The following is a 27,520-nucleotide window of genomic DNA, read 5'->3' on the forward strand; positions in this document are numbered from 1 at the left end:
TTTCACTTGGTGTTTACTGACTGTTGCTGGCTCCCATGCCCTGTGCTCCCAGGGAGCAGATGACCCTCTGGCAGAGATTCTGTGAGGCTGCCTATTTTGCAGATCAGTAGACAGTTGCCAAATGTCTCCACAGGATCAAGCTAATCCACTCAGTCCTCTCTATAGACAAAACGGAGGAAAGACAAAGGAGACCAGAAACGTCTGTCTCCCTTGTCACCCAGGCAGGAGCGGGGGGTGGGGGTGGGGGGTAATAGCCCCACACTTACCCCATTAACATGGAAGGAGGGTCTGGGGGGGGCACGAGCTACCCAAGAGACCTACACCCACACCCGCCCTCTCCCTCAGTTCCCAGTGTCCAGGGACACTGGTCTTGTCTGTCCTGTGTCCCAGAGCGCCCACACTTCCCCTCCGGGAGCTAATTAGGAAAGCACATTGCTCTCCCCTCGCCTACCCTGCTCCAGGTACCGCAGCCTCTGGCAAAGCCACAGGAAGAGGACTGTGACCTTGTCAATGGCAGGAAACCTAGGAGGGGGGCAGAGCAGATACACTGGGTGCTCTGGCCTGGAAGGCCACTTCTGCCACCAGATTTGCTGGGTGACCCGGGAAGTGTTGCTTGACCCATCTGGGCTTTCCCAGCACAGTCTCTAACAGGTCGCTGCAGCAAGAACAGAAAGAGGAGTGTTTAGCTTTGTGAAATGGTTTTTAAAGAGCTCTGGTGCAGCGTACAATCAGCTCACTGCACCAAATGGTAAGCAAGGAAAGGCATGCCACCCTCCCTCCGTTCCCCACCCCCCACAAGGCAACAGCTATAAGGAGGAGTTTCCCTGTGGGCCCTTCCTGAGACGGCCTGTGCTGGTTTCTATCTCTGCAGGAAACAATTGTCTATTGGTTTCTCTGCTTATGTCTTCATCGGAAGAGTTGAAGTTCTTCATGGCTCTAGAAACATCATCCATCCCTAAGATGATGGCAGCGGAGCCTGCAACCCTGGGGAGTCTGGCGAACACACATTACGGTTACCCACAGCCACCAAGTCCAATCTCTGTCTAAGCGCAATGTAGCTTACAGCCAGCCTTGTTAATTCTCGCCACCTGCTTGCTCCTGTGGCTGCAGCAAGCCCTGGAGACATAGAGATATCAGCTTCAGAGGGCACAGTTCAAAAAGCATGTCCCCCAAACCCTCCTAGCAGCCAGTTGTAAAGCAGTAACTGCTAAGCTGGGTCTTAGAAATACCCACCAAGGGGACAGATGTGTCTAGTAAGCAAGTTATACACTGGTGTATATGTGTGTTCTGGTGTGTGTGTGTGTGTGTGTGTGTGTGTGTGTGTGTGTGTGTGTGTGTGTGCTTGTGTGCATGCCTGTGACATGTCTTACTTTCCACAGTAGTGACAGCATTTTGCACACGCTGGGTTTTTCTCGTATTATAACACTTATGCTTTTTCACACCTTTCACAGCTGCAAACTATTCTGCCATTTGTGGCTTGTCCTTTTCTAGGCCGAGGACAGTTAATGTCTACAAGTCTTTGTGAGATGCAAAGCTAACCCAACACATGTCTCAGGAGAAGCGTAGCCATGAACCAAGGCCTCTGAAGGTCATCTTCTTGCCGGAGCTGACTCCTCCCCTAAGGCTCGCCCTTCTGTCTCCAGGATAGGCTAGCCCAACAGCTAACTCCAGCCAAGCCACCTTGAGCCTCATGATGGTGTGTCCCCACCCCCACCAGCAACCTTCTAGACTTTCAGTATGAGAATGCTCTAGGAGTTTACAACCAGGAAACAGGAGACCGACAAGCAACCAGGCTGAGGCTTCCCAGAAGCTGCAGAGAGACCTGCCTGCAGTGAGCCAGGTCTCCTTCCCTTGCCGAGCCACGGGCTCCATCTAGAAAGCCCTCCAAAGCTAGTCACAGCCACAGGGCACAGTGATGGACCAGGGTCACACAGTGCTTGAGACTGAGCAAGGCTTAGAACACTTGCCCATATATGGCTCCTTGATGGGCTTCTATTAGGGTAAATAAAAATAGATTTGAAGCCGAGCATGGTGGTGCACGCCTTTAATCCCAGCACTCGGGAGGCAGAGGCAGGCGATCGCTGTGAGTTCGAGGCCAGCCCAGTCTACAAAGCAAGTCCAGGACAGCCAAGGCTACACAGAGATAGCCTATCTCAAAAAACCAAAAAAAAAAAAAAAAAAAAAAAAAAGACCAGAAAGTATAGCTCAGTGATGGAGCACATGCTTCCCAAGCATGAGGCCCTGGGTTTAATCCCCAGCACCCCAAAATTAAAAAAAAACCACAAGAGAGTTCCTGACAATGACGAGGAGGAAGATCACAAATCAAGACCAGCCTGGAAAGACAGGCCATGTCTCAAGTTAAAAAGAAAAAAGAAAAAGACAGAAAAGAAAAAGATAATGTAATTTAAGTTTGCTACAGTCATATAAGTGAATATCCTTCTAATTAGGCATCAAGTCTTCTGGGAGCTGGAGAGGTGGCTCAGCGGTTAAGAGCACTGGCTGCTCTTCCAGAGGACCCGGGTTCAATTCCCAGCAGCCACATGGTTGCTTATAACCTTTTGTAACTCCAATACCACAAATCTGATGGCCTGGCCTCTCTGGGCATCAGGCACACACGGTACATAGACACACATGCAAACAAAACATCCATATATATAAAAAAAGCTAAAAATAAGCTTTAAAAATAACCAAAGCTTACAAATATGCAGCTAGCTGAAGAAGCAAATCATCTAATTAAAAAATAATAAATAACCAGGGCAAGGTGGTGCACACCTGTAATCTCAGCACTCTGGGAGGCAGAGTCAGGCCGATCTCCGTAAGTTCTAGGTTAGCATGGTCTACAAAGTGAGTTCAGGACAGCCAAGGTTACCCAGATAAACCTTGTCTCTAAATAACATAATAATAATAATAATAATAATAATAATAATAATAATAATAATAATAACAACAACAACAACAACAACAACAACAATAATAATAATAATGTGTCCTTCTGGGGTCAAGGAACATGGTACAGGTAACACTGTATCCTCAAATGCATCAGAAAAGAAAGATGCTGGTGAGAGTGCAGGGTGAAGCAAAGGTGAATCAGTAAATCATGAGGTGGAAAAGATGTGGGGTAAAAGCAAGGATTGATACTACCTAGGTGGTGAAAGCATGGGGCCTTAAGAGAAAACATGGGGTCTTAAAGGCACAGAGTGGGTAAAGGCATGGGGTTCTTGGAATCCCTTGTCTCATATGTATATGCATAAAGATTGCAAAACTCAAGGGATGAAGCCAGGCTCTTGGCCCGGACTGACACAAGGGCTGCCAAGTGGTTTCTTGGCCCCTCTAACTCACCCTGTCCCAGCTAGTCCAACAGAGGACAGAAACCCCCAGTGGACCCAGGTGTCCCTGCCCTCGACTCTCAGGCCCCCATGCCCTCAGGAGGTGGTCCTGGCCTCTGGGGCCTCCTGCCACTGTGATTTATGTCCCTGTGAGCCTCAGCAGCTGTGAGCTCAGGTCCCACCGGGCAGCCGGCGTGGGGGGAGCAGTCTTTGCTTCTCAGCGTGTCTAATCCAGACCAGACTTACAGACCCCATGGGTTTGGGGTCAGGCTCCCAGAGGGCCAGGGTCAGAGGACAGGCCAGCAGGGCCTGGAAACTAGGAGTCACAGGCTAGAAGCAAAAGCCCTAGTCTGATTTAGGTTGGCTACCACTTCTGTGTGATCCAGGTTGGGTGTCTGGCCCTCTCTGAGCCTGTCTATGCCTCACTAACAGCCTCGCACATGAAATAGAAGGGCTTTGTCAACAGAGACAGGTGTACCTTGGTGTGGTAAGATACAGGCACCGTTTTTATTTTAACTTAAGGCAGGCTCTCATATAGCCCAGGCTGGCTCAGAACAGGCGGGCTCTCATATAGCCCAGGCTGGCTCAGAACAGGCGGGCTCTCATATAGCCCAGGCTGGCTCAGAACCCACTGTGCATCTAAGTTTGAACTCCTTACAATACAGGGTCCCGGCTTCTTCTGCTTCTGCTTCCCAAGAGCTGGTACTACAGGCTTATGACACCATGTTCCATTTATGTGGCACTGGGAATTGAACCCTGGGCCTCATACATACTGACCGGCCCTCTACCAACTGAGCCACATCCCTTAAGAGCTATTTAGTTCCTGCTCTGGATAGTCACATCACCTGTTCTTAGTTGCTTGTGTTTTGTTGTCGTTGTGTTGTGTTGTGCTGTGTTGTGTTTTAGGGCCTACTATCTCTGCTCTCAGTCTGTGTACTCACCATCAAACGATCCACGTCGCCAGTTTAAAAAACTTGCCCAGCACATACCATTGTCTCATTTTTATAGATGAGGAAACTGAGGGGCCAGGAGGTTGACCTGAGCCAGGTGTTCCAGCTGCCCAGTCCCGCCGGCTCTCACCGACCACCGGAAGACATAGCTCATTAGACCAAGGCACTGCTTTGTGTGACTTACACGGAGAGCTTCACCTGACCTCAAAACATTCACAGGTATGTATTGTTGCCAGCCGGGCCCAGGATCACTCAGCTAGGCGGGGCAGAGCCAACTTTCAAACCCAAAGGGTCTGATTCAAGATCCTGGAGCCTGGGTCACAAGGAAGTGAAAGCCAGGAGGCGTAAGGCAGAGTTTAGCACCGTAGGCCAAATTCTCTTGGGCTCAGCGTGTCAGCCGGTCAGTCAACAAACATGGATGAAACTTCTGTGTGGCCCACATACAACTCTAGGTCGGTGAGACTAGAGCAGATGTGTTACCTGAGCTTGTGGTTGTCGTAGCTTATGGAAAAAGTGGACGCTGAGCAAAGAATAAAAAATGTGGGACTGGGAGTGTAATCGCTGGTAGAGTGCTTGCCTGGCCTGCACAAGGCCCTAGCTCAGCTCCCAGCATCCCCGCCCCACACAAAGTGAGGCATGTGAGAACTTGAGCCTTCGTCTGGCATGGCACCAGCAAAGCAAAGAATGCTTTGCGAGGCCAGTGTGTACCTGAGTGTTCCTGGTATCCCCTAAACTGAGCCTGGTGACTTGGGATTTGTGTCCTTTCACCCCCCACTTGTCACTGTGGGGTCATGAAAGCCAAGCACCCTGGTAGATCGGAGGTGGTAATAGCCAACACACACCTGCCTCACTCTACGTGTCAGACTCTAATGACTCACCTGCCATGAGTGTCCAAGGCCAAGCCACCAAGTAACAGAAGCTGACTATGGACCAGCTCCTCTGATCCCAGGGCCCAGGCTTCTCACATCCAGGCTCTGCTGTTTTCATGCTAAGCACAGAGGCACCAGTGTGGAAGCCTCCATAGCTTTTCTCCCCCTCTGACTTAACAGACATCTGTGAAGGGACCGGACACACCTCACACTACCTGTGCCTTGTGGCCAGGCGGATTTTACCCACGCCATGCCATGCCATGCCATGCCAAAGACCTGCCCAAAAGGCTTAGGGACAATCCTGAGGTCCCATGGCCTCGAGTATCCCATAAGACCCTCAAAGGGAGCTCTGAGCTTCATCCCTGTTGAGAACCCAGGACTGACGGATGTTGTAATGGGCTTACGGGCAATAGCAGTGGGTCCAGGTTTTGCTGAAAGAGAGAATGCCAAGAAGACAGACCTCTTAGCACCCAAGCCCAGAGCCCCAGGGCCTCCCTAGCCCAACCCAGAAGAGAAAGGATGCAGGAAAGGATGTGGGTAGGAGGCAGGAATCAGGCCAAGATCACCCTCCGCCTCCCCCAGCTCCCTCACCTCCACTTAAGGAGTCAGCTTCGTGCCCCTCCCCCTTCCCCAGACTTCTCTGTTCTTCCCTCTCTCCTCTTTCCCTCTCCTCTCCTCTTTTCTCCTCCTCAGGCCCCCACCCCACCCCATCCTCTTTTTCCTCCTCCCTCCTCCCCCTCCAGTTTCTTCTACTTTCCCTCCCCCCACCCTCCCCCCCTTTTTCTCCCTTCCCTTCCCCCTCTCTCCCTGTTCTTTCTCCCTGCCCAGACCCACTGCCTCCCCTAACCCACCCCCCACCCCACCCCCCACCCCCCACTCTGCTCTCAGAAAGGCCTGGAAAGGCAGCTAGCTTTCTTTGAGACAGGAAAGTGTCCTCAAGTCTCAGGAAGGAAAAACAGTCAAGCTGAACCCAAGACCGTCTCTAAGGGGCTGGGGCTGGCTCCGGGCCAGGGCTGACATCACCTGGGAACCACTGCTGTTGCAGCTGCAGCCCGCCTCCTGGGGGGGATGCTTCTGCTATTTAAAAAAATAATAATAATACTAAAAAAACTTTTCCAGTCTGGTGTTTTTAAATGTGCTTTATATAGTGGGCCCTGGGGTGTGAGCGACTCAGTCCTCCCCTTGTCCTCACAGTCCTGACTTCTCACACTGCGTCGTAGGGCAGCTTCCGAAACTGACAGCTATTTTCTGGGAATTGAATGGGGTCACCCTCCAAGCCCTATCTGTGTCTGGTTAGCTTTTTGTCTATCTCAGTTCACTGGACGGCAACTTCAGAAACAATTACCAATGTCCGACCGTGGTACAAACTCAAAATGTGTCTAATGGAATAGAGTGAAAATCAGTGCCCCCTACTACCCAGTCAGCCATCGCCATCCTCTGAGGGAATACCCCATTTCTTTTCATCAGTAACAGTGTCTGTAGTGCTTGCTAGGTGCCTACCCTCTGCCCAAAAGTATCATAAAACTTTATGAGCAAAGGTTTCCAGTGGCCATGACCTTGTAAACATTGCCAAGGATACTGCCGCACCCACAGTCTTCCTTTCCGTTTGAGGGGAAGGAGTTGATCTGTTGATATCTCACTTGGTAGCTCATGGCAATCCCCCTGCCTCCGTCTGAGTGTTAGTATTAATAGGTTTAAGCCATCACACCTGGCTTCTCTTCCTTTAATAAAGCCATACGTAGAGAGCTGGCACTTGCTCTGCTCTGTGCTTTGCTCTATTTACTTAGAAAATATTTTAGAGCTGAGTGGTGGTAGCACACATCTTTAATCCCAGCACTCAGGAGGCAGGCAGGTGGCTCTCTGGGTTCAAGGCCAGCCTGGTCTACAGAGTGAGTTCCGGGACTGTCAGGAATACACAAAGAAACCCTATTTTGGCAGCATGGGATGTGTGTGTGTGTGTGTGTGTGTGTGTGTGTGTGTGTGTGTGTGTGTGTCTGTGTCTGTGTCTGTGTCTGTGTGTATGTGATTTTTTTGTTTGTTTGTTTGTTTGTTTGTTTTTCTGCATAACAGCTCTGGCTGTCCTGGAATTTGCTCTGTAGACCAGGCTGGCCTCCAACTCACAGAGATGCTTCTGCCACTCAAGTGCTGGATTAAAGTTGTGTGTCAACACACACACACACACACACACACACACACACACACACACACGTCCTCTTTATTCCCCTGGTGGTATATACTGCTAAGAAAGCAGGTATCCATGGTTACTGAGCTCACACTGAGTGGGTATGAAGGGTAGGAGAGAATAATGAGGGAGGAATTTGATCGAAGCACATATGTGTGTGAAATTGTGAAAGGATAAGTAAATTTCTTTTAAAAAGAGATCCCTGCTAGACATTTATAAAAGTAACAGATGTAGCCAGGTGGTAGCACACACCTTTAATCCACCACTTGGGAGGTAGAGGCAGGACAGCCTGGTCTCCAGAGCAAGTTCCAGGACAGCCAGAGCTGTTATGCAGAGAAATCCTGCCTCAAATAAATAAATAAAATAAGACTTTGGGGGTACAGTGGCACACCTGTTATCACAGATATTTTGAGATACAACAATCGCTTGAGCCCAGGAGTTTAGGAACAGTCTAGATAACACAGTGAGACCTCGTGTTTTATTTCAGTTTTAAAAATTGTTTGTTTGTTTGTTGTTATAGGTACATGAGTGTTTTGCCTGCATGTATGTCTGTGGGTTACATACATGCCGGGTGCCCACAGAGGTCAGAGGTCATCAGAGTGCACTGAACACCCTGGAAGTGGAGGTAAGGATGAGTGTGAGAGCCGGGTGTGGTGGCGCACGCCTTTAATCCCAGCACTTGGGAGGCAGAGGCAGGAGGATCGCTGTGAGTTTGAGGCCAGCCTGGTCTATAAAGCGAGTCCAGGACAGCCAAGGCTACACAGAGAAACCCTGTTTCAAAAAACCCAAAAAAAAAAAAAAGGATGAGTGTGAGCCTCCACATAGATGTAAGGATCTGAACCCCAATTCTCTTGAAGATCAGCATGCGCTCTTAACTGCTCTTACCCACACCTCCAGCCCATTGTCTCTTATTTTAAAAGAAAGGCCATGAGAGAGATCGAAAGTATGAAAGAAGAAACAAAGGAAGCGATAGAGAGAGGGAGAATTTCAAGTTTTGGAAGCGAGGGTTGGTACGTTAGTGTGCATGAAGCCCTCTGTCCGGTCCCCATCCAACGCACACAACGGAGAGAGCAATGTGTGTGCGCCTCCCACAAGCTCCCAGGCAGCGGACTAGGACTTGGAGATCAGGGGAGCCCCACCCACTCGTACACACACATCCCGGAAGCCAGAGGTCATCCCAGGGGGGTCGTGCCTTAGGTAGTATTCACCTTATTTTTTTGAAATAGGGTCTCTCACTGGCCTGGAACTGACTACATAGATGAGGCTGGCTGGCCACCAAGCCCCAAGAACCATCTAGTCTCTGCTTCCCCAGGTCTGTTGTGCGATCTAAGTGTTGTGCGATCACACCATGCTTATTTATGTAGGTGCTCGGGTTCAAACTCAGACTCCCATGCTTGTACAGTGAGCACTTTTCTGACTGAGCCATCTCCCCCCCCCTGCCCCCGCCTTAAACTGACCCACTGCATGAGCTTAGTGAAAACATCACTTGCAGAGAAGTTGAGGGATCAGAGAGCCAGAGAGAGGAAGATGCTTGTGAAGAAGCAGAGCTCGCACGCAGCCCGGTGTGGTCCCATGCCTACCTCTGCAGGTGCAGGACATGAGAGGCTGTGAGGTGACGTGAGGACAGAGAATTAGGCCAGCCTGGCATAAGCATGTCATGGAAGGCTTTGTGTGCAAGTGATGCGGCGCACTCCAGGAAGGTAGGAAGGGGACCGGAAGCAAAGAAGCAGGAGGGCTCACTGGAGCTACAAAGTGTGGGGTCTGGAGAGGAGAAAAATGTCTGAAGAGCTGGGCAGGGCTGGGCTGGGACATGGGATGCTTGGGCCCACTAAAGCAATAGCTGGTTAGAGCAGCAGATGGAGAAACCAAAACCAAAAGTCTGGTAACTTAGGTAGAGGCTGCCTGGGCAGGAAGCAGCCTGGCCAATTGGAGGTCATCTGTATCAACACAGTTGATACAAATCACGGTAAAAACATGATGCAAATTGTGTTGTTGATACTAATCATACATAAACCGGTGACCTAGGCCTCAATGATTGCTCAGTCAGTAGCATGCTTGCCTTACATGCATGAGAACCTGAGCTTAATTCTTCTAGAAGCCATGTTAAAAAAAAAAGTTGGATATTGTGGCAAGCACTTGTACCCCTATCTGTGGGGTAGTAGAGACAGGCAGGTCCCTAAAGTTCACAGGCCAGCTAGCCTAAGTCTTCTTGGTGAATCCCGGACCAGTGAGACACTGGCTTGTTCTCCATGCTCACTGCCTGTGTCCTCCCATCACATACCTTTAAATTAAAAAACAACAACAACAAAAAAAACAGCTGGGCATGGTGGTGTGCACCTTTAATCCCAGCACTCGGGAGGCAGGGGCAGACAGATCGCTGTGAGTTTGAGGCCAACCTGGTCTACAAAGTAAGTCTAGGACAGCCAAGGCAACACAGAGAAAGCCTGTCTCGAAAATAAATAAATAAAAATAAAAATAAAAAATAAAAAATAAACCCCAAAACAAACTATAATTCCATCCTTTCCACCTTCCCTGAATCAGGCAGAGAAGAGAAGAAAGTGGGCTTTTGAAACCTCTTCAACAAGGCCACACCCCCTCAACAAGGCCACACCCCCTCAACAAGGCCACACCTCCTCCAACAAGGCCACACCTCCTCCAACAAGGCCACACCCCCTCAACAAGGCCACACCTTCTCCAACAAAGCCCCACCTCCTAATTCTTTCCAAATAGTTCCACTTCCTGGTGACTACAACTCAAATATATGAGCTTTGGGAGACCATTCTTGTTCAAACAACCGTTTTATGTAAAGCTGTAAGGAAAAAACCCGCCATCCCTTTCCTCCCTCTAACCCTTTTCATGCACTCACACCTTGCTCACTCTCAAACTCATAGCCTCTAGTCCTTTAATTGTTGTTGTATACATTTTTTTTCTAAATATACACATACAACCTGCTAAGTCTATGTAATGTTACTTGTATAGTTTTATGGCTGACCTCTTGATGTTGGATAACCAATTTACGCCCTTCCTGGGGAAGATTATTTCTCTTGCACTCGGCATTTAGTTCTTGGTGATTGAGGCCCCATGAGGCAGGGACTTCTGCAGCCTAGGTTGTCTGTGTATCTAAATGACCCTGAGTTAATCTTGTACTATCAAGCCTGGTTTACTCAGCGCTGTGGGCTAAACCCAGGGCGTCGTGCGTGCTGGGTACTCACTCAGCGCAATAGGTTAAACCCAGGGCGTCGTGCGTGCTGGGTACTCACTCAGCGCGATGGGTTAAACCCAGGGCGTCGTGCGTGCTGGGTACTCACTCAGCGCGATAGGCTAAACCCAGGGTGTCGTGGGTGCTGGGTACTTACTCAGTGTGGTGGGTTAAACCCAGGGCGTCGTGTGTGCTGGGTACTCACTCAGCGTGGTGGGTTAAACCCAGGGCGTCGTGTGTGCTGGGTACTCACTCAGCGTGGTGGGTTAAACCCAGGGCGTCGTGTGTGCTGGGTACTCACTCAGCGCGATGGGTTAAACCCAGGGCGTCGTGCGTGCTGGGTACTCACTCAGCGCGATAGGCTAAACCCAGGGTGTCGTGGGTGCTGGGTACTTACTCAGTGTGGTGGGTTAAACCCAGGGCGTCGTGTGTGCTGGGTACTCACTCAGCGCGATGGGTTAAACCCAGGGCGTCGTGCGTGCTGGGTACTCACTCAGCGCGATAGGCTAAACCCAGGGTGTCGTGGGTGCTGGGTACTTACTCAGTGTGGTGGGTTAAACCCAGGGCGTCGTGCGTGCTGGGTACTCACTCAGCGTGGTGGGTTAAACCCAGGGCGTCGTGTGTGCTGGGTACTCACTCAGCGCGATAGGCTAAACCCAGGACGTCGTGCGTGCTGGGTGCTTACTTAGCGCAGTGGGTTAAACCCAGGGGGTCGTGCGTGCTGGGTACTTACTCAGTGTGGTGGGTTAAACCCAGGGCGTCGTGCATGCTGGGTAAGGACGTTACCAGCTGAATTACATCCTCAGAACCCACAGACCTCTTTAACATGTCACCCATATCTGGGTACCACTGCCCACACTTTTCCTTTCGTTTCTTTTTATTTTGGGTGGGGTGAGGTGGGGGGGTGGATCAAGAAGAAGCAGATCCATCAATCAAAGAAAATACTAAATCTAAAAAAGTTCCTGACACAAAACTTCCAGGAAATCTGGAACACTATGAAAAGGCCAATCCTAAGAATAACAGGAATAAAAGAAGGAGAAGCCCAAGTCAAAGGCCCAGAGAATATTTTTCAACAAAATCATAGAAGAAAAATTCCCTAATGTAAAGATGGAGGGGCCGATCGAGGTACAAGACGCGTATGGAACACAAACTAGACTGGACCAGAAAACTAGACTCAGTCTATGATAATCAAAACACCAAATGTACATAACAAAGAAGAATATCAAAAGTTATAATGGAAAAAGACCAAGGAACGCACAAAGACAGACCTAATAGAATGACACCTGACTTCTCATTTTAATATCTGATAAAATAGACTTCTAACTAAAACTAATCAGAAGAGATGGGGAAAATACTACATGCTTATCTATGGGGAAAAAAGTCCACAATAGGACATTGCAATTCTTTTTTTTTTTTTTTTTTTTTTTTTTTGAGACAGGGTTTCTCTGTGTAGCCTTGGCTGTCCCGGACTCACTTTGTAGACCAGGCTGGCCTCGAACTCACAGAGATCCATCTGCCTGCCTCTGCCTCCCGAGTGACATTGCAATTCTTAACGTCTAAGCCCCAAACATAAGGGCACCCAAGTTTGTAAGAGAAATGACTACAGTTTAAATCACATATCGACCCTCACACAACGATAGTGGCAGACTCCAGTACTCTACTCTCATCAATGGACAGGTCACCCAGACAAAAACGAAAACAGAGAAAGGCTGCTGCTAACTGATGTTGTAAACCAAATGGACCTAAAAGATATCTATGGAAATTCCGCCACCCCCAACACAAAGATTATACCTCCTTCTTAGCACCACATGGAACTTTCTGTGAAATTAACCACGTGCTTAGACACAAACCAAATCTTAACAAATACAAGAAATTTTAATTTACACTTGCATCTGCATTCTCTCTGACCACCATGGATTGAAGCTGGATTTCATCAACAAACACCACAGAAAGCTTACAAAACAGATCAAAACAGAAATTAAGAAAGAAATTAAAGACTTTCTAGAACTGAGTGAAAATAAGTACACAACACACCCAAACTTGTAGGACACAATGAAGCTAGTTCTAAGAGGTGAGTTCATAGTACTAACTGCCTATATTTAAAATAAAAATAAAAAAGTAAAAAAGGAGAGATCTCATACTAGTAACTTAAAATCACACCTGAAAGCTCTAGAAGGAAAAGAAAAAAAAAATCACACCCAAAAGGAGCAGAAGGCAAGAAACAATCAAACTAGGGGTTGAAATAAATAAAACAGAAGTCAGACACCTATAATCCCAGCACTCAGGGAGGCAGAGGCTGGCAGATCTATGTGAGTCGGAGGCTAGCCTGGACTACTGACTTTGTAGTCCAGGATAGTCAAGGCTACACAAAGAAACCCTGTCTCCAAAAACCAAAAACTAAAAACATAAATAAATAAATATTATGAATACAGATGTAAACATTCCTAAGAAAATACTTGCAAGCTGAACCCAAGAATGCATCAAAAAGATCATCCACATGATCGAGTGGGCTTCATCTTAGAGATGCAGGGATAAATAAATAAATATAACCCACAATATAAACAAACTGAAATGCAAAAGACTGCATGATCATCTGATTAGAAGGAGAAATGGCCTTTGACAAAATCCAACGTCCCTTCATGATAAAACCTGGAGATGAGGCTGTAGAGATGGCTCAGCGGTTAAGAGCACTGGCTGATCTCCCAAAGGCCCTGAGTTCAATTCCCAGCAACCACAGGGAGGCTCACAACCATTTGTAATGAGATCTGGTGCCCTCTTCTGGTATACATGAAGACAGCATTTCATATACATAATAAATAAATAAATTTTAAAAATTAAAAAAAGACCTGGAGATATTAGTGATACAAGGGACATACCTCAACATAATAAAGACAATTGACGGTAGGCCCATAGCTCACATCAACTTAAACGGAGAGAAAATCAAAGCAATTCCACTATAATTAGGAACAAGACACGTGGTTCACGATCTCCATATAGGCAATGTAGTACTTAAAAACTTAGCTAAAGCTGGGCAGTGGTGGTGCATGCCTTTAATTTCCAGCACTTGGGAGGCTGAAGCAGGTGGATTGCTGTGAGTTTGAGGCCAGCCTGGTCTACAAAACAAGTCCAGGACAGCCAAGTCTACACAGAGAAACCCTGTCTCAAAAAAAAAAAAAAAAAAAAAAGACTTAGCTAGAGCTATAAGACAGCTCAAAGAGATGAAGATAATACAAACAGGTAGGGAAGAAGTCAAAGTATCTTTATTTGCAGATGATAAGATAGTATACATAAGTGACCCTAAAAATTCCCCTGGAAAACTCTTATAGCTGATAAGTACCTTCATCAAAGTAGCAGGATACAAAATTAACTCACAAAAATCAATAACCCTCCTATATATAAATGACAAATGGACTTAGAAACAAATATGGAAAAAAAACACCTTTCATAACAGCCTCAAATAATATAAGATAACCAAGCAAGTTAAAGACTCATAAAATACAAACTTCAAAACTTTGAAGAAAGAAATTGAGGAAGTTATCAGAATATGGAAATCCCATGCTCATGGGTTGGTAGAGTTACTGTAGTAAAAATGGCCATCTTACCAAAAAGCAGTCCACAGATTCAACTGCTATCCCCATCAAAACTCCAACTCAATTCTTCATAGATCTTGAGAGGAAAAGTTCAGCTTCCTATGGAAGCACACACACAAAACAGGACAGCCGAAACAATCGTGAACAATAAAAGAACTGCAGGAGGTGTCACTAACCCCATTTTTAAATTGTACTACAAAACTATAGTAATAAAAACAGCATGGTATTGGCGCAAAAACAGACACATTGATCAGTGCAGTTTAACTGAAGACCTGGACATTACTCTACACACCTATGGACACCTGAGTTTTGATAAAGAAGCCAGAAATACACGCTGGGGAAAAAAAGGCAGCTTCTTCAACAAATGATGCTGGTCAAACTGCATGGCTGCATGAAGAAGAATCCAAATAGATCCATATTTATCTCCCTGCACAAAACTCAGCTGAGGGGGTGAGTGGCAGCGCAGGCCTTTGATCCCAGCATGTGGAGGCAGAGGAAGGTGAATCTCTGTGAGTTCGAGGCCAGCCTGGTCTACAGAGCGAACCCAGGACAGTCAGGGTTATACAGAGAAACCCTGTCTTGAAAAACCAGAAAAACAAAACAAACTCAATTCCAACTGGATCAAGGACCCTAACATAAAACCAGATACACTGAATCTGATGGAAGAGAATGTAGGGAAAGCCTTGAACTCATTGGCACAGGAGGAGACTTTTTGAGAAGAACACCATTAGTACAGGCACTGAGATCAACAATTAAGAAATGGCACCTCAGGTTGGAAAGACGGCTCAGTGGTTAAGAGCACAGACTGCTCTTCCAGAGGTCCTGAGTTCAATTCCCAGCAACCACATGGAGGTTCACAACCATCTATAATGTGTTCTGATGCATACTGTATACAAAATAAATAAATCTTTTAAAAAGAAAGAAAGAAAGAAAAAGAAAAAAGAAAGAAAGAAACTGACCGTAGGCTTCTGCATGGCAAAGGATACCATCATTTGGACAAAGCAGCAACCTACAGAATGGAAAAAAATTTTAGCAACTACATATCCAATAGAAGGCTAGTATGCAATATTCATAAACAACTCAAGAAAACAAATGACCCAATTTTTATAATGGAGTACAGGTCTAAATAGAGAATTCTCAAAAGAGGAAACTTAAGTGGCTGAGAAACACGCAAAGAAATGTTCAACATTTTTAGCCATCAGGAAAATGCAAATCAAAACTACTTTGAGATTCATCTTACACCTGTCAGAATGGCTAAGATCAACAAAACAAATGACGGCTCATGCTGGCTCATGCTGCCTCATGCTGCCTCATGCTGGCTCATGCTGCCTCATGCTGGCTCATGCTGGCTCATGCTGCCTCATGCTGCCTCATGCTGCCTCATGCTGCCTCATGCTGGCTCGTGCTGCCTCATGCTGGCTCATGCTGCCTCATGCTGCCTCATGCTGGCTCATGCTGGCTCATGCTGCCTCATGCTGCCTCATGCTGGCTTGTGCTGCCTCATGCTGGCTCATGCTGCCTCATGCTGCCTCATGCTGGCTCATGCTGCCTCATGCTGCCTCATGCTGGCTCGTGCTGCCTCATGCTGCCTCATGCTGCCTCATGCTGCCTCATGCTGCCTCAGCTGCCTCATGCTGGAGGAAGGAGAGCACTCAGCCATTGCTGGTGAGAGGGTGGGAGTGCAATCAGTGTGGTGGTGGCTCCTCAGGAAGATGGGAATCGATCTCCCTCAAGATCCAGCTGTACCACTCGTGGGCATACACCCAAAGGACACTTCATCCTACCAGAGACTCTGCTCAGCCATGCTCATTGCCGCGCAATTCATAATATCTAGAAATTGGAAATAACCTAGATGTCCCTCAACAGAAGAGTGAATTAAGAAAACAAGGTATATATATATTTTTTTTACAATGGAGAATTACTTAGCCATTTTTTTTTAAATAGGATCAAGAAATTCACAGATAAATGGATGGAACTAGAAAGTACCATCCTGTGAGAGAGATAACCAAGATGTAGAAAGACAAATTAAGGTACATAGTCACTTTGTGTGTGTATTGGCTGTTAGGTCTGTGATAATTAAGCTACACTATATAGAACCCCAGAGGGTAGGTATAGAGCAAGGAACTAGGGAGGACAGATGGAACTTGTTAGGAAAGGGAAATAGAATAGATAGTTATGGGTGGATGGATGGATGGATGGATGCATGGATGGATGGATGGATGGATGCATGGATGGATGGATGAAGCAGGGAGAGAGAAGAGAGAGGAGAACAGAAGAGAGACAGTTAAAATTAAGAGCCATTTCGGGGGTAGTATGGAAATCCAATACAGTAGAAGCTTCCTAAACTACAGACATATGTGAAGATGATATTAATGAAATCATCAAATAATGGGAGAGATAGAAACCCAACTGGACATCTCTTGTCACCAAACGAAACTTCCTGCTCCAGGATGGGGTTCCATCTAATTGAGTTGTTGGCCAAAGGGTTTCGTCCCACGGGAATCCCCAAGCAATCAAAGCTGTTGCCAAGACTATAGGTTGCCCTCCACAAACTAACAACACCTGTACACCTCACTAAACATGGAGGGGTTGAGCTGGTGCCTACAATCTTCACCCTTATATTTCGGCATCTTTAGTACCGGAATGCATGCAAACACCAAGCCAGCCACAAACCCCTTAATCCACAGTACTGTCCTGCCTGCTGGATATGTTAGGGCAACGGTGGCACAAAGCTCTTGGGGGTGACAAAGCAAGAACTGACTTGACTTAAGGTCCATTCCACAAGATAGAACCTATAGCCAACCCTGCTTGGGTGCCCCAAAACCAAGCACTAGATAGTGCAGGGGCCAAGGATAAAACCAAACACTACTTATTATTTTAATGCAATAACAGAATGACTCCTAATGACACTCTGCTATACTCATGAGATCAGTGTCTTGCTCAGCCATCATCAGAGACGCTTCCTCTTGCAGCAGATGGAACAAATATGGAGACCCACAGCCAGACATCACCCAGAGGGTGAGAGACCTCAGAACACTCAGGCCTAAAATGGGATGTCTCTATCAAATCCCTCCCTTCAGGGCTCAGGGAACCCTGCAGGAACAGGTGTGGAAAGAGTAAAAAGAGTGTAAGAGGCAGAGAGGATGAAATACACCAAGAAAACAAAGCCCTCTAAGTTAACAGGAACAAAGCCCACATGAACCCACAGATGCTGAGGCAGCAGGCACGGGGCCTGCATGGGGCGGCACCAGACTCTCTGTTTATGTAGTATGGCTTCCGTGTTAGTGTTTTCGTAGCATTTCTGAGTGTGCAAACAAGTGGCTCTCTGATTCTTGTGTCTTCTCTTGGTCTCCTCTCTCTCTCTCTCTCTCTCTCTCTCTCTCTCTCTCTCTCTCTCTCTCTTTTCCTGTTTGTTTCTCTTGTCCAAGTCTGAAGTGATAGTTTTTGTTTTATCCTATTATATTTTCTTTTGTTATATTGTATTATCCCTTAGAAGCCTGTTTGTTTTCTAATGAGAGATGGGAGGGGGCGTGGAGAGGAGCTGGAAGGAGTAAAGGGAGAGGGAATCATAATCAGGATATATTTTGTGTGAAAAAAAAAACCTTTTCAATAAAAGGAAAAATCCATAAATGTGTTATTTCAAAAGAACACTCTTGGTCTCTCCATAAATGGAAAGTCAGTATCCTTTGCCATAAATAGAAAGTAACCTTAAAAATAAGCATAATGAAAACAAAACAATGTCATTAAACCCCTACCGGATCTGGTGGCCTGCACAAGGCTCCGAGGCCTTTTCTCTGTTGAAAAAGGAAGTGTTCACAGAGTGTGGAAAGCTCTCCAGTGGTCAGGGGGACTGTCTCCCTAGTAACAAACTGAAGGGAACTGCAGAGGGAAGAAGGCTCCACTCTGGGTCTGCTGCTCTTTGATTGGTGTGGCTCCCAGCAGCCACCCAGGTGTGTCCTGCCATGCCCAGCACGCCTCAGGAGCCTGCGCCTCTGTTCTCAAGGCTGGCCTTCTCTTCCATGCTGGGCAGGCTGGAGGTGGGCTCAGGCTGAGCTGATGGCTTCAGCAGTCAGATGTGTGACCACTGTGGCTGGGAAGGCGGTCCCCATCCCTTGCAGGTCCGCAGGTCTGTGTGTTGATGGAGCAGTCCTCAGTCTGGGGCAATCTAACTGCAAGAAGTTAGGTTATCTGGGGATGCCCTCAATGTGGATAGTAGGGCTCTGGTCCCTTTTCTCTTCCTACTCCCTGGGCACTGTAAAGTAAACATCTTTGCCCCACTGTGCACTCCCCACCTTGGTGTTTTGCCTCCCCACAGACCCAAAAGCAAAGGAGCATGTGTGGAATATGAGTGGAAAAAAATCTCCTTGTTTAAGTTGTCTTAGGCATTTTTACTATCTGTCTGTCTGTCTGTCTGTCTGTCTGTCTGTCTATGTATCTTTGAGACAAGGTCTCACTATGTCACCTCGTGATCTTTTGGCCTCAGCTTCCTGAATTCTAGGATTACAGGTGTGCACCACCACGCTCAGTTTGCATATCTGTACACTAGCAAGAACAATCCAAAAGAGGGAAACTAATTCTATCTGCAAAAGCATTAAAAGGACGAAATAATTAAAAACGAACTTTACCTTGAAGGTGAAAGACTTGTATGCTGAAAAACCACAAAACATAGCAGAAACTTAGAGGCTTTGTAATAGAGAGACCTTGTCTGGCACATATAGTCTTGGGTTCAGCTCCCCAGCACTGAGAGAGAGAGAGAGAGAGAGAGAGAGAGAGAGAGAGAGAGAGGAGGAGACAGAGAGAGACAGAAAGAGACAGAGAGAGACAGAGAGACAGAGACAGACAGACAGACAGACAGACACAGACAGAGAGAGAAAGGGAGGGAGGGAAGAGGAGAGAGACAGAGACAGACAGAGAGACAGAGACAGACAGAGAGAGAAAGGGAGGGAGAGAAGAAGAGAAAGAGAGAGAGAACAGAGAGGGAGGGGGAGGGAAGGAGGGAGCGTGCCTGCACCAGTGACTATAGCAATGAGGTGGGATAATGCTTAGAACACTTGTAGCAGTGCTCAACACACTCTGTGCTCAGTAACATGTAGCTGACACCATAACAGCAGCATTACTGTAAATACCTGTGAGAAGGTAGCAAGGAGGTATACCAGCTGTCTGTTTTCAGAGCTGAGATGGCTTAGTGGATGAAGGTGCCTGCTGCCAAGCCTGAAGACCTGAGTTCGAGTCCTGAAACCCACATGGTAGAAGGTGAGAGCCAACTCCTATAACTTGTCTCCGGATTTCCACACATGTTATGTGGTACACACATGCCCACACATATACAAAGTACATAGATAAATGTTTTTTAAAAGTCTGGTTTTGTCCTATGTATGTGCATACTCAGGTACATGTGAGTATGCAGGTGTGCATGCACATGTGTGTATGTGCCTTTATGTGGAGGCCAGTTTATAACCTTGTTGTTTCCTCAAGTGCTGTCCCCCTTATTTTTTGAGAGGAAATCTCACATTGGCCTGGGATTTGCCATGTGGGCTAGACTGTACAGCCAGTCAGCCTCTGGAATCTGCCTGTCCCTACCCCCCAGTGCTGATATCAGAGGGACAAGACAAGGACTTAAAGAACTGTCACCCAGACCTAATGACTTTTCTGATCCATTTTTACCTAATATGTGTTTTATTGTAGCTGCTGAGACAAAATGCCTGACAAAAATGATTAAAAGAATAAGTTTCTCTTGGCCACTGGTTTGGGGTATAGTCCATCATGGTAGAGGAGGCATGGGGAGTGGGGTGGGTGGGCAGGGGGGACCCAGACGCTTGGTCACATTCCTCAGTCACAAAGCAGAGAGGATGAATGCTGCTCTTCAGCACGTTCTCTCCTTTCTCTTTCCAGTCAGTCCAGGACCTCAGTCCAAGGGATGGTGTCACCCACATTCAGGGTGGGTCATCCCTCCTCGGCTGAACCTCCCGGGAAATACCTTCACAGACATACCCAGAGGTGTGGCTCCTAAGAGAGTCTCATTTCAAATGATATATTTATTTATTTTGAGATAACATGTGTATACAAGCATGTCAGTGTGTGTGTGTGTGTGTGTGTGTGTGTGTGTGTGTGTGTAGAGATGAGAGACAACTGTGTGAGTCAGTTCGCTCCTTTGACTCCTTTGGATTGAATTCAGGTCCTCAGGCTTGGTAGCATGTGCCCTTAGACACTGGACCTCTCCCCAGCCCTTCTAGGGGATTTAATCGCCTGCTGATGACCTGGAGGCCTGAGGCTCCATATGAAGAAGATAGAACTGACTCTGTAGTGTGAAATTTGGTTACTTTAGAAACCCAGTATAATGTTATATGAATATGTACTTGTTTTAATCCCGGATATGGGATTTGGGGCTGCTTCAGATAGTCCACAGCCGTTAACTATGCTTGAACATATGAGGAGAGGTGTGATTTTTGGCAGCTGCAGGTAGTTTAATTCTGGGGACTCTGGAGAGGGAATAAGTGAGAGAGCCCTGAGAGGGCCTGTGATGGCTGCTGGCCCCCCACTGCTGCTGGTCCCTGCTACTGCCTTTGCTATTGCCGGATTGCTGTTAGCTAGATTGTTGGATTGCCGGATAGTCTGACGGCGGAGAATGGGCATGCCCCTAGGAACCTGAGGCCTCTGATCAGCAGGAAGTAATCCAAAGAGGTCTATAACCCCCTTTCTCCTCTAACCTTCTTTCTTGCTAGCCTAGTTTTGGGAGCTTGGAAGGGATTGGGGTGGAGAAGGGTGGTAGATATAAGAACCCAATAAAGTAGCCCCCCAAAAAAGTACACCTATAACTCTGACCTCCTCCACATGAGCACCATGCTATGCGTTTGCCACTCACACAAACAAATAAATAAGTAAATAAATAAATAAATGTAATTTAACATTTTTTTTTCTCGTTTTAAAATAAAAGATAAAGGGAGCATTAAGTATAAATGTATGTGAAATGAGTGGACGGATGGACGGCCAGGAGATAGATGGTTAGGTACATGAAGAATGGGTGGGTAAAGCACAAATTATTCACACGGCAGATGCAAATTAGAGGGCAGTGAACGGTGGCTAGACAGCTGATGAGTGGAGGACAATGAATGGACAGATGGAGGACTGATAGCTGATTAGGTATCTGTCTGAATGGATGAGAGCAGCATGTGGACAGATGGTGGGTTGGCGCCATGTGCGTGATGACGGGTAAGGGGAGACGGTACACGAAGGGTGAATGGGCTTTGGACTAGGTTGGTGATGAATGAATTGTTGGTGTGTGTCAAAGTCTGAAAAAAAATGGAGAAATGTCAGCTACAGATTGATGTATGACATCTGGTCAGTGCACAAATAGAAAAAAATGTGTCATCACAATCTTTGAGGGTCCTTTCAGCTCTCCTGTTTTGTGAGTGCTATGTTCTGGGGGAAGGGGAAAGGAAGCTGTTATTGGAGGCGCCTTCCCTGACCAGGAACCCCACTGGAAGCTGGGGTGCCCACCACGACAATAGGTAGCTCAGCACCTGCTGCCAAGCCAAGGCAGGGTCTCTTATGCCCACTTCACAAACAATACAAATACAGTTCACGTAGAAGTGACTTTATCAAGCTTGCCTCATATCTTAGTTAGGGTCTTATTGCCGTGAGAGGACACCATGACCACGGGAACTCTTCTAAAGGAAAACATTTCACTAGGGCTGGTTTACAGTTTCAGATGTTTGGTCCACTTTGTCATGGCGGGAAGCGTGGCAGTGTGTGAGCCGACATGGTGCTGAAGCAGGAGCTGAGAGTTCTACATCCAGATCAGCAGCTGGAAAAGAAGTGAGACACACGGGCCAGCCTTGAGCATCTGAGACCGCAAAGCCCACCCCCAGCGACACACCTCCTCCAGGAAGGCCACACCCACTCCAGCAAGGCCACACCTCCCAAGAGTGCCGCTCCCTACGGACCAACCATTCAAACACAGGAGTCTACGGGCCACACCTCCCTTGTCTAAACGTCTGTTTTCTCCTTGTGATGAGTGGTGCCTCGTTCCTAGGCTAGCCCTTCTGCACAACTCTGGACTATTCCCAGCTTGCCCTGGCCTTCAGGAACCTTTCTCTTCCCTTTCAGAGACTTCCTAGCTTCCTTCCCCCTCTTGGTCCACATCTGAACCCTTGACACTTACTGAGACCTGCCATGCAATAGGCTGGGTGACTTTCAACCTGGTTCCCACTTCTTTGAGACAGCTTAGTCTTTTTATACGGTCCCAAACAGCTTGTCCTTCTTTTATTTTTATTTTACAAGCATGAATGTTTTGTCTGCATGTATGTCTGCACGCCCAAGGAAGCAAGAAGACCATGTTAGGTCCTTGGGACTGGAGTTACAGATAGCTATGAGCCACCATACGGGTGTTGGGAAGCAAACTTGAGTCTTCTGGAAGAGCAGCTAGTACTCTCACCCCACCCCCCCACTTTTTGTTTTTGAGGCTATCCCATGCTAATAATGAACTCTCTATGTAACTGAAGCTGGCCTTTTTTTGGGGGGGGGGCAGTTGTGATACCAGGGTTTGAACCTTGCACTTGGAAGATCTCTATCCCTGCACTATAGTACCTCAAGGCTAGCCATGAATTGATCTCCGTGCCTCCATTTTCCAAGCACCAGGATTAAAGGCCCATCTCCAGCAAACCTAGTTATGTATAGGTAGTTACAGTATAAAGTGTATGTCCCCAAATTACTCAGAGCTTTGATGACACTTCCAAAGATCTTGGAAAGCCAAAAGGCTGGCCTTTGAAGCCAGGTGTGGTAGTGTAAGCTTGAAACCCCAGCATTTGGGAGGAGATAGGTCCCCTATCTCCAAAGAAATAAAAAGACAATTAACTGACAGGCGAAAAAGAATGAAAGGGGCAGTAGGTGCCCCCAGTGTTTCAAGATGCCCTGCAGCTGTAGACACAATGTTTAACTGAATAGTGAATTCATATAAGGGTCCCATGACTTGAACTAAACAAGAGTTAAGCTCTTTCTCAGGAGACTAAAAAATGGAGTGAGCCTGACTCTTACTCCAGAGGAGCAAGGTCAAAGTACCAACATGAAGGGGTTGGAGACATGGTTAGGCTGCTAGGAGGTTGCTCTTCTAGAGGACCCGAGTTCGATTCCCCCAGTACCCACAGGGTGGCTTACAACCATCTAGTCCCAGGAGATCCGATGCCCTCACTGGCCTCAGAAGGCACTGCACACTTGTGGTGCACAAACATACATGCAAGCAAAGCACCCGTACACGCAAAATAAAAATAAAAGTGAAAAAAAAATCAGAAGTACTAACATGGGCTGGGAGTGCATCTCAGAGGCAGAGCACTAGCTTAGCATGCACAAGCCTAAACCCCAGACCCAGGGGCAAAAAATGCAGAAGGCAGTGAGATGGCTCAGCAGGTGAATGAACTCGCTGCCAAGCCTGGTTCTGAGTTCCATCCCTGGGACCCTCATGATAGAAAGAAGGAACTAACTGAGTCTCTGGAGTTGTCCTCTGCCCTCCACACTCACGGTGGCCCATGCACACACCTCACCCTACATACACATCAAATAGATGAAATATAATTTAAAATGTATAGACATGAGCACGGCTTTTCCCGGGGTGGGGGGGTGCTAAGGGGTCAAAGACAGGTGGAAAACCAGATGTGGTGGTGCATCTTGGGAAATATCAAAGCAGGAGTAGTGGTGCCTGCTGGTAATCCTCAGCGTTTGGGAGGCTGAAGCCGACTAAGGATTTCAAGGCCAGCCTGTGCTATGCGGGGAGAGTCTAGGAAAGGAGCTCACAAGCTTCAGATTTCTGTCACCTCCTGCCTCCTGAGACTTTTGACTCTGAAGCTCCTCTACAGGGTCTCTAAGGTCAAGGTCCTTGCTCTGCATACGACCCTCCAGCTCCCTGGCGCCCAGCTTAGGTCAGGACAGGCCCAGCTTTGCACACTTGCTGGCTTTCGGTCTCCTCCCGTTGTATTGTCTGCTACGGCCTGCTGCCGGCCCCGCCCCACGCATTCCCAGTGGGGATTGGTACAGAAACTCCCAGCTCCGGGTGAGCGGCAGGTTAATTTCCTCCAGGAGCTTCCCCCGGCAAACAATGAGACAATGGCGGGCCGGAGGTAGCCTGCGTAAGACCACGGGAGAAGGGGAAGTTGTAATCTGTGTGCGAAGCCAGCAGGCGGGCAAAGGGGCAATATAGAAGCAGCGAGCCAGCCCTGGCCCTCCACCCAGCCAGCCCCTGGGACCCGTTAGGCTTCAACCTGAAGGTCACCTGAGTCGCCCTTGAGGAAAACAGCCACAAACTGCCTTCTTGGAGAAAACAGGGATGGGTGGGGCAAGCCCCCTACACTCCTTCTCTGTCCAGATGGTCTTCCCTGAATAACCCCAGCTGCCCACTTCTGGGACTCGGACTGCAAGATTTCCTCTGGCTAAGATCATCTGATTCTGGCTGTGTTTTGCTATGTGACCTTGGAGCAGGCTGCCCAACCTTTGTACCCGCAGTTCCTAATCTGCAAAAAGAGATCCTATGGCATGGCAGGCGTGGCGTGGGTGACTTGTGCCTTAATCCCAGCACTTGGGAGGAGAAGGCAGAAGGATCGAGAAGGTGAAGCCATTGGGGCTCGGGCATGCCACCTCTTCTTGGCTGCTGAAAGACCCTTCCCTCTCTTTGTCCAGGGGTTGTGAGTGCCTTACCCAGTTAGCAATCGGGCATTTCCACCAGCCTGCCCTCAGGGACCTGGCTTCATCACTCTCTGCCACCAGGTCTACCTGCTGAGGTGCATAAGACCCCCCCCCCCTCGCCAGATCTCCCTCTCCTCCTCCTGCTCTACAACTTCCTGTCCTGCGTTCTCTGTCTGTCTGCCTGTCTCTCTTCATCTTTCCTTCATGTTTCTTTGCACTCTCAGGCGGCCTTTTGCTCTCCCCCTGCCCTCTTACACTAGATCTGCTGCAAGGTGCAATTTCTTTCTTTCTTTCTTTCTTTCTTTTTTTTTTTTTTTTTTTTTTTTTTGGCTTTGGTTTTCGAGACAGGGTTTCTCTGTGTAGCCCTGGCTGTCCTGGACTTGCTTTGTAGACCAGGCTGGCCTCGAACTCACAGCGATCCACCTGCCTCTGCCTCCCAAGTGCTGGGATTAAAGGCGTGTACCACCACTGCCCGGCTATGGTACAGTGTCTTAGTGACACGCCTTGGCACGGCCTGCCCAAGGTACCTCACCCTCCTGCTTTACCCCATCACCCTCTACCCTCCAGGACTCCTGTCCCTTTATCTAAGAGCAGAGCAAAGTCACCAAAAGTTCTGGTAGTATGTCATGACCACATCAGTTGCCACCTGGGAGGAAGGGGACCCCTTCTCCTTGGACACATCATGCATGACATACCTTCCCATCTCTGGCAGGACCGAAACTTGTGCCCTTCTCACGGGTGAGGAAGCTGGGCTCGGCATCGGGGAGCTTAGCCCCAAGGCCCTCAGAGTTCTCTGAGGGAAGACCTTTCCAGCTCCCTGCTCCCAGGCTTTCTTTCCTTCACCCCCAAAGCTCCTCGAAATCTAGTCATGTGCTCATAAGCACAAAAGGACAGAGAAAACCCAAGGACATCCCCAACTCAGGTTATGACCTTACATGTCCCCCAAAATCTAAGCAGCCACTGTCCTAACTTGGATTCAGGTCTGGGTTTAGCTCTTGCCACACAGGCTGTACCCAGCTGAATGGTTTGTTTAACGGTTTGAAGAGCAGCTCCCAGGCTGGGATGTAGCTCAGTTGGTAAAGTGTTCACCTAGCATGCAGGAGGTCCTGGGTTCAGTCCTCAGCACCCCGTAAACGGAGTGTGATGTAATCCCAGGACTTGGGAGGTAGAGGCAGAAGGATCAAGGATCATAGTTCATGCTGGAGAGATGGCTCAGAGGTTAAGAGCACTGACTACTCCTCAAGAGGTCCTGAGTTCAATTCCCAGCAACCACATGGTGGCTCACAACCATCTATAATGTGACCTGATGCCCTCTTCTGCCATGTGGGCAGAGGAATGTATTCATAATAATAAATAAATCTTTTTTTAAAAAAAAGGATCATAGTTCCAGGGCATCCTTGACTATGTAGTAAGTTCAAAGCCAGCCTGGGTTAAATGAGACACTATTTTTGAAACAAAAAACAAAACAAACAAACAAAAAAGCAAAGCAAAAACAGTTTCCATAGTATCCTGCCTCCCAGAGTTCTTTCCCACTCTCCCCCCATCCCCCGCAAAAGAAACCCCCAGACTTTTTTCTGCTGCATCAGCTGTTCTCAACCTGTGGGTCACCTAAGACCATCAAAAAAAAAAAACATAGATTTTTTTATCTCAATTCCTAACAGCAGCAAAATTACAGTTATGAAGTAGGGACAAAAATAATTTTTATGGCTGTGGTCACCCACAGCTTGAGGAACTGTCACAGCATTAAAGGTTGCAAACCTCTGGTCTACAGAGACCTGTCCTTCCCACGTGCCTCCCTTGCAGCTCAGGACCCAGGGACTGCGGCTCCCATGGAATCTGTAGCCCCAGCACTGCTGTCTTTCCCACACTCTGCTCTCTGCCTGGCTACCCAGGAGGCCAGCGCTTTCCTACTGTCTAGGAGCCCCCAGAGGTACAATGGTGGATACTCAACAAATATTTGTGACATGACAGGAACCTTAATGATGGTGTCCCTCTGCTCTTTGCATGGAAGGGTGGGTCACTCTTGACTTGCGGATGGTAGTCACATTTCTTTTGTTTGTTTTTTGTTTGTTTGTTGTTGTTTTTGAGACAGGGTTTCTCTGTGTGACCCTGGCTGTCCTGGACTCGCTTTGTCCTGGACTCGAACTCACAGAGATCCACCTGCCTCTGCCTCCTGGAATGCTGGGATGACAGGCATGCACCACCTTGCTTGGCTGTAATCACATCTCTTAGCTCTCATCAATGCTCAGAGAAAGGTGGCTGGGCTCTGATTCCAGGGGACAGTCTCCCTGAGACCAGGGGAATTTGAGCTCCAACAACTGAGTGCACTGGGCAGGAGTGCTGAGGCTCCACCTGTCCCTCTATCTGCGAGGAGGAGACCCAGTCATGACCGGGTGGGGTTGGCCCTGCCATCAGAAGCATCCCTCCTCCCACAAGCTCCACGTGTTCCAGGAAATCCAGACTGAATTTCCCTCCTGGAGGCGCCGCCCAGAGGAGCCCTCTAGGGAAAGACACAGCATTTTTGAGGAAAGGGGTGTGGGAGAAAAAGTCACACATACAAAAACCAAAACAGTGGCCGAGCCAGGAATGTGCCGGGGTGAATCAGAGCCAAGCCTCTTGTCACATCCACAGCTGTGCTGGCCAGGGCCCTGCGGGGGCGGGGGCACAGGCAGGACGGGTCATGACAGGGGCAGGACACCAGCTGCCAGCCTGTTTCTGGCTGGCAGGCTTCCC

General features: G+C 48.0%; 1 long non-coding RNA gene across 1 annotated transcript; it reads right to left on the reverse strand.

The window, feature by feature from the left end:
• Positions 1–828: 828 nt before the first annotated feature.
• LOC311593955 lies at positions 829–24,085 on the reverse strand. Its single transcript, XR_014777877.1, has 3 exons — positions 23,923–24,085; positions 21,725–21,920; positions 829–1,116 (listed from the first exon to the last, which is right to left on the reverse strand). It is a non-coding gene; the product is annotated as an uncharacterized lncRNA (long non-coding RNA).
• Between the last annotated feature and the right edge of the window lie 3,435 nt (positions 24,086–27,520).

The sequence above is a fragment of the Acomys minous genome, assembly GCF_964271855.1.
Source record: "Acomys minous genome assembly, chromosome: 3".
In the NCBI taxonomy this organism is placed as follows: domain Eukaryota; kingdom Metazoa; phylum Chordata; class Mammalia; order Rodentia; family Muridae; genus Acomys; species Acomys minous.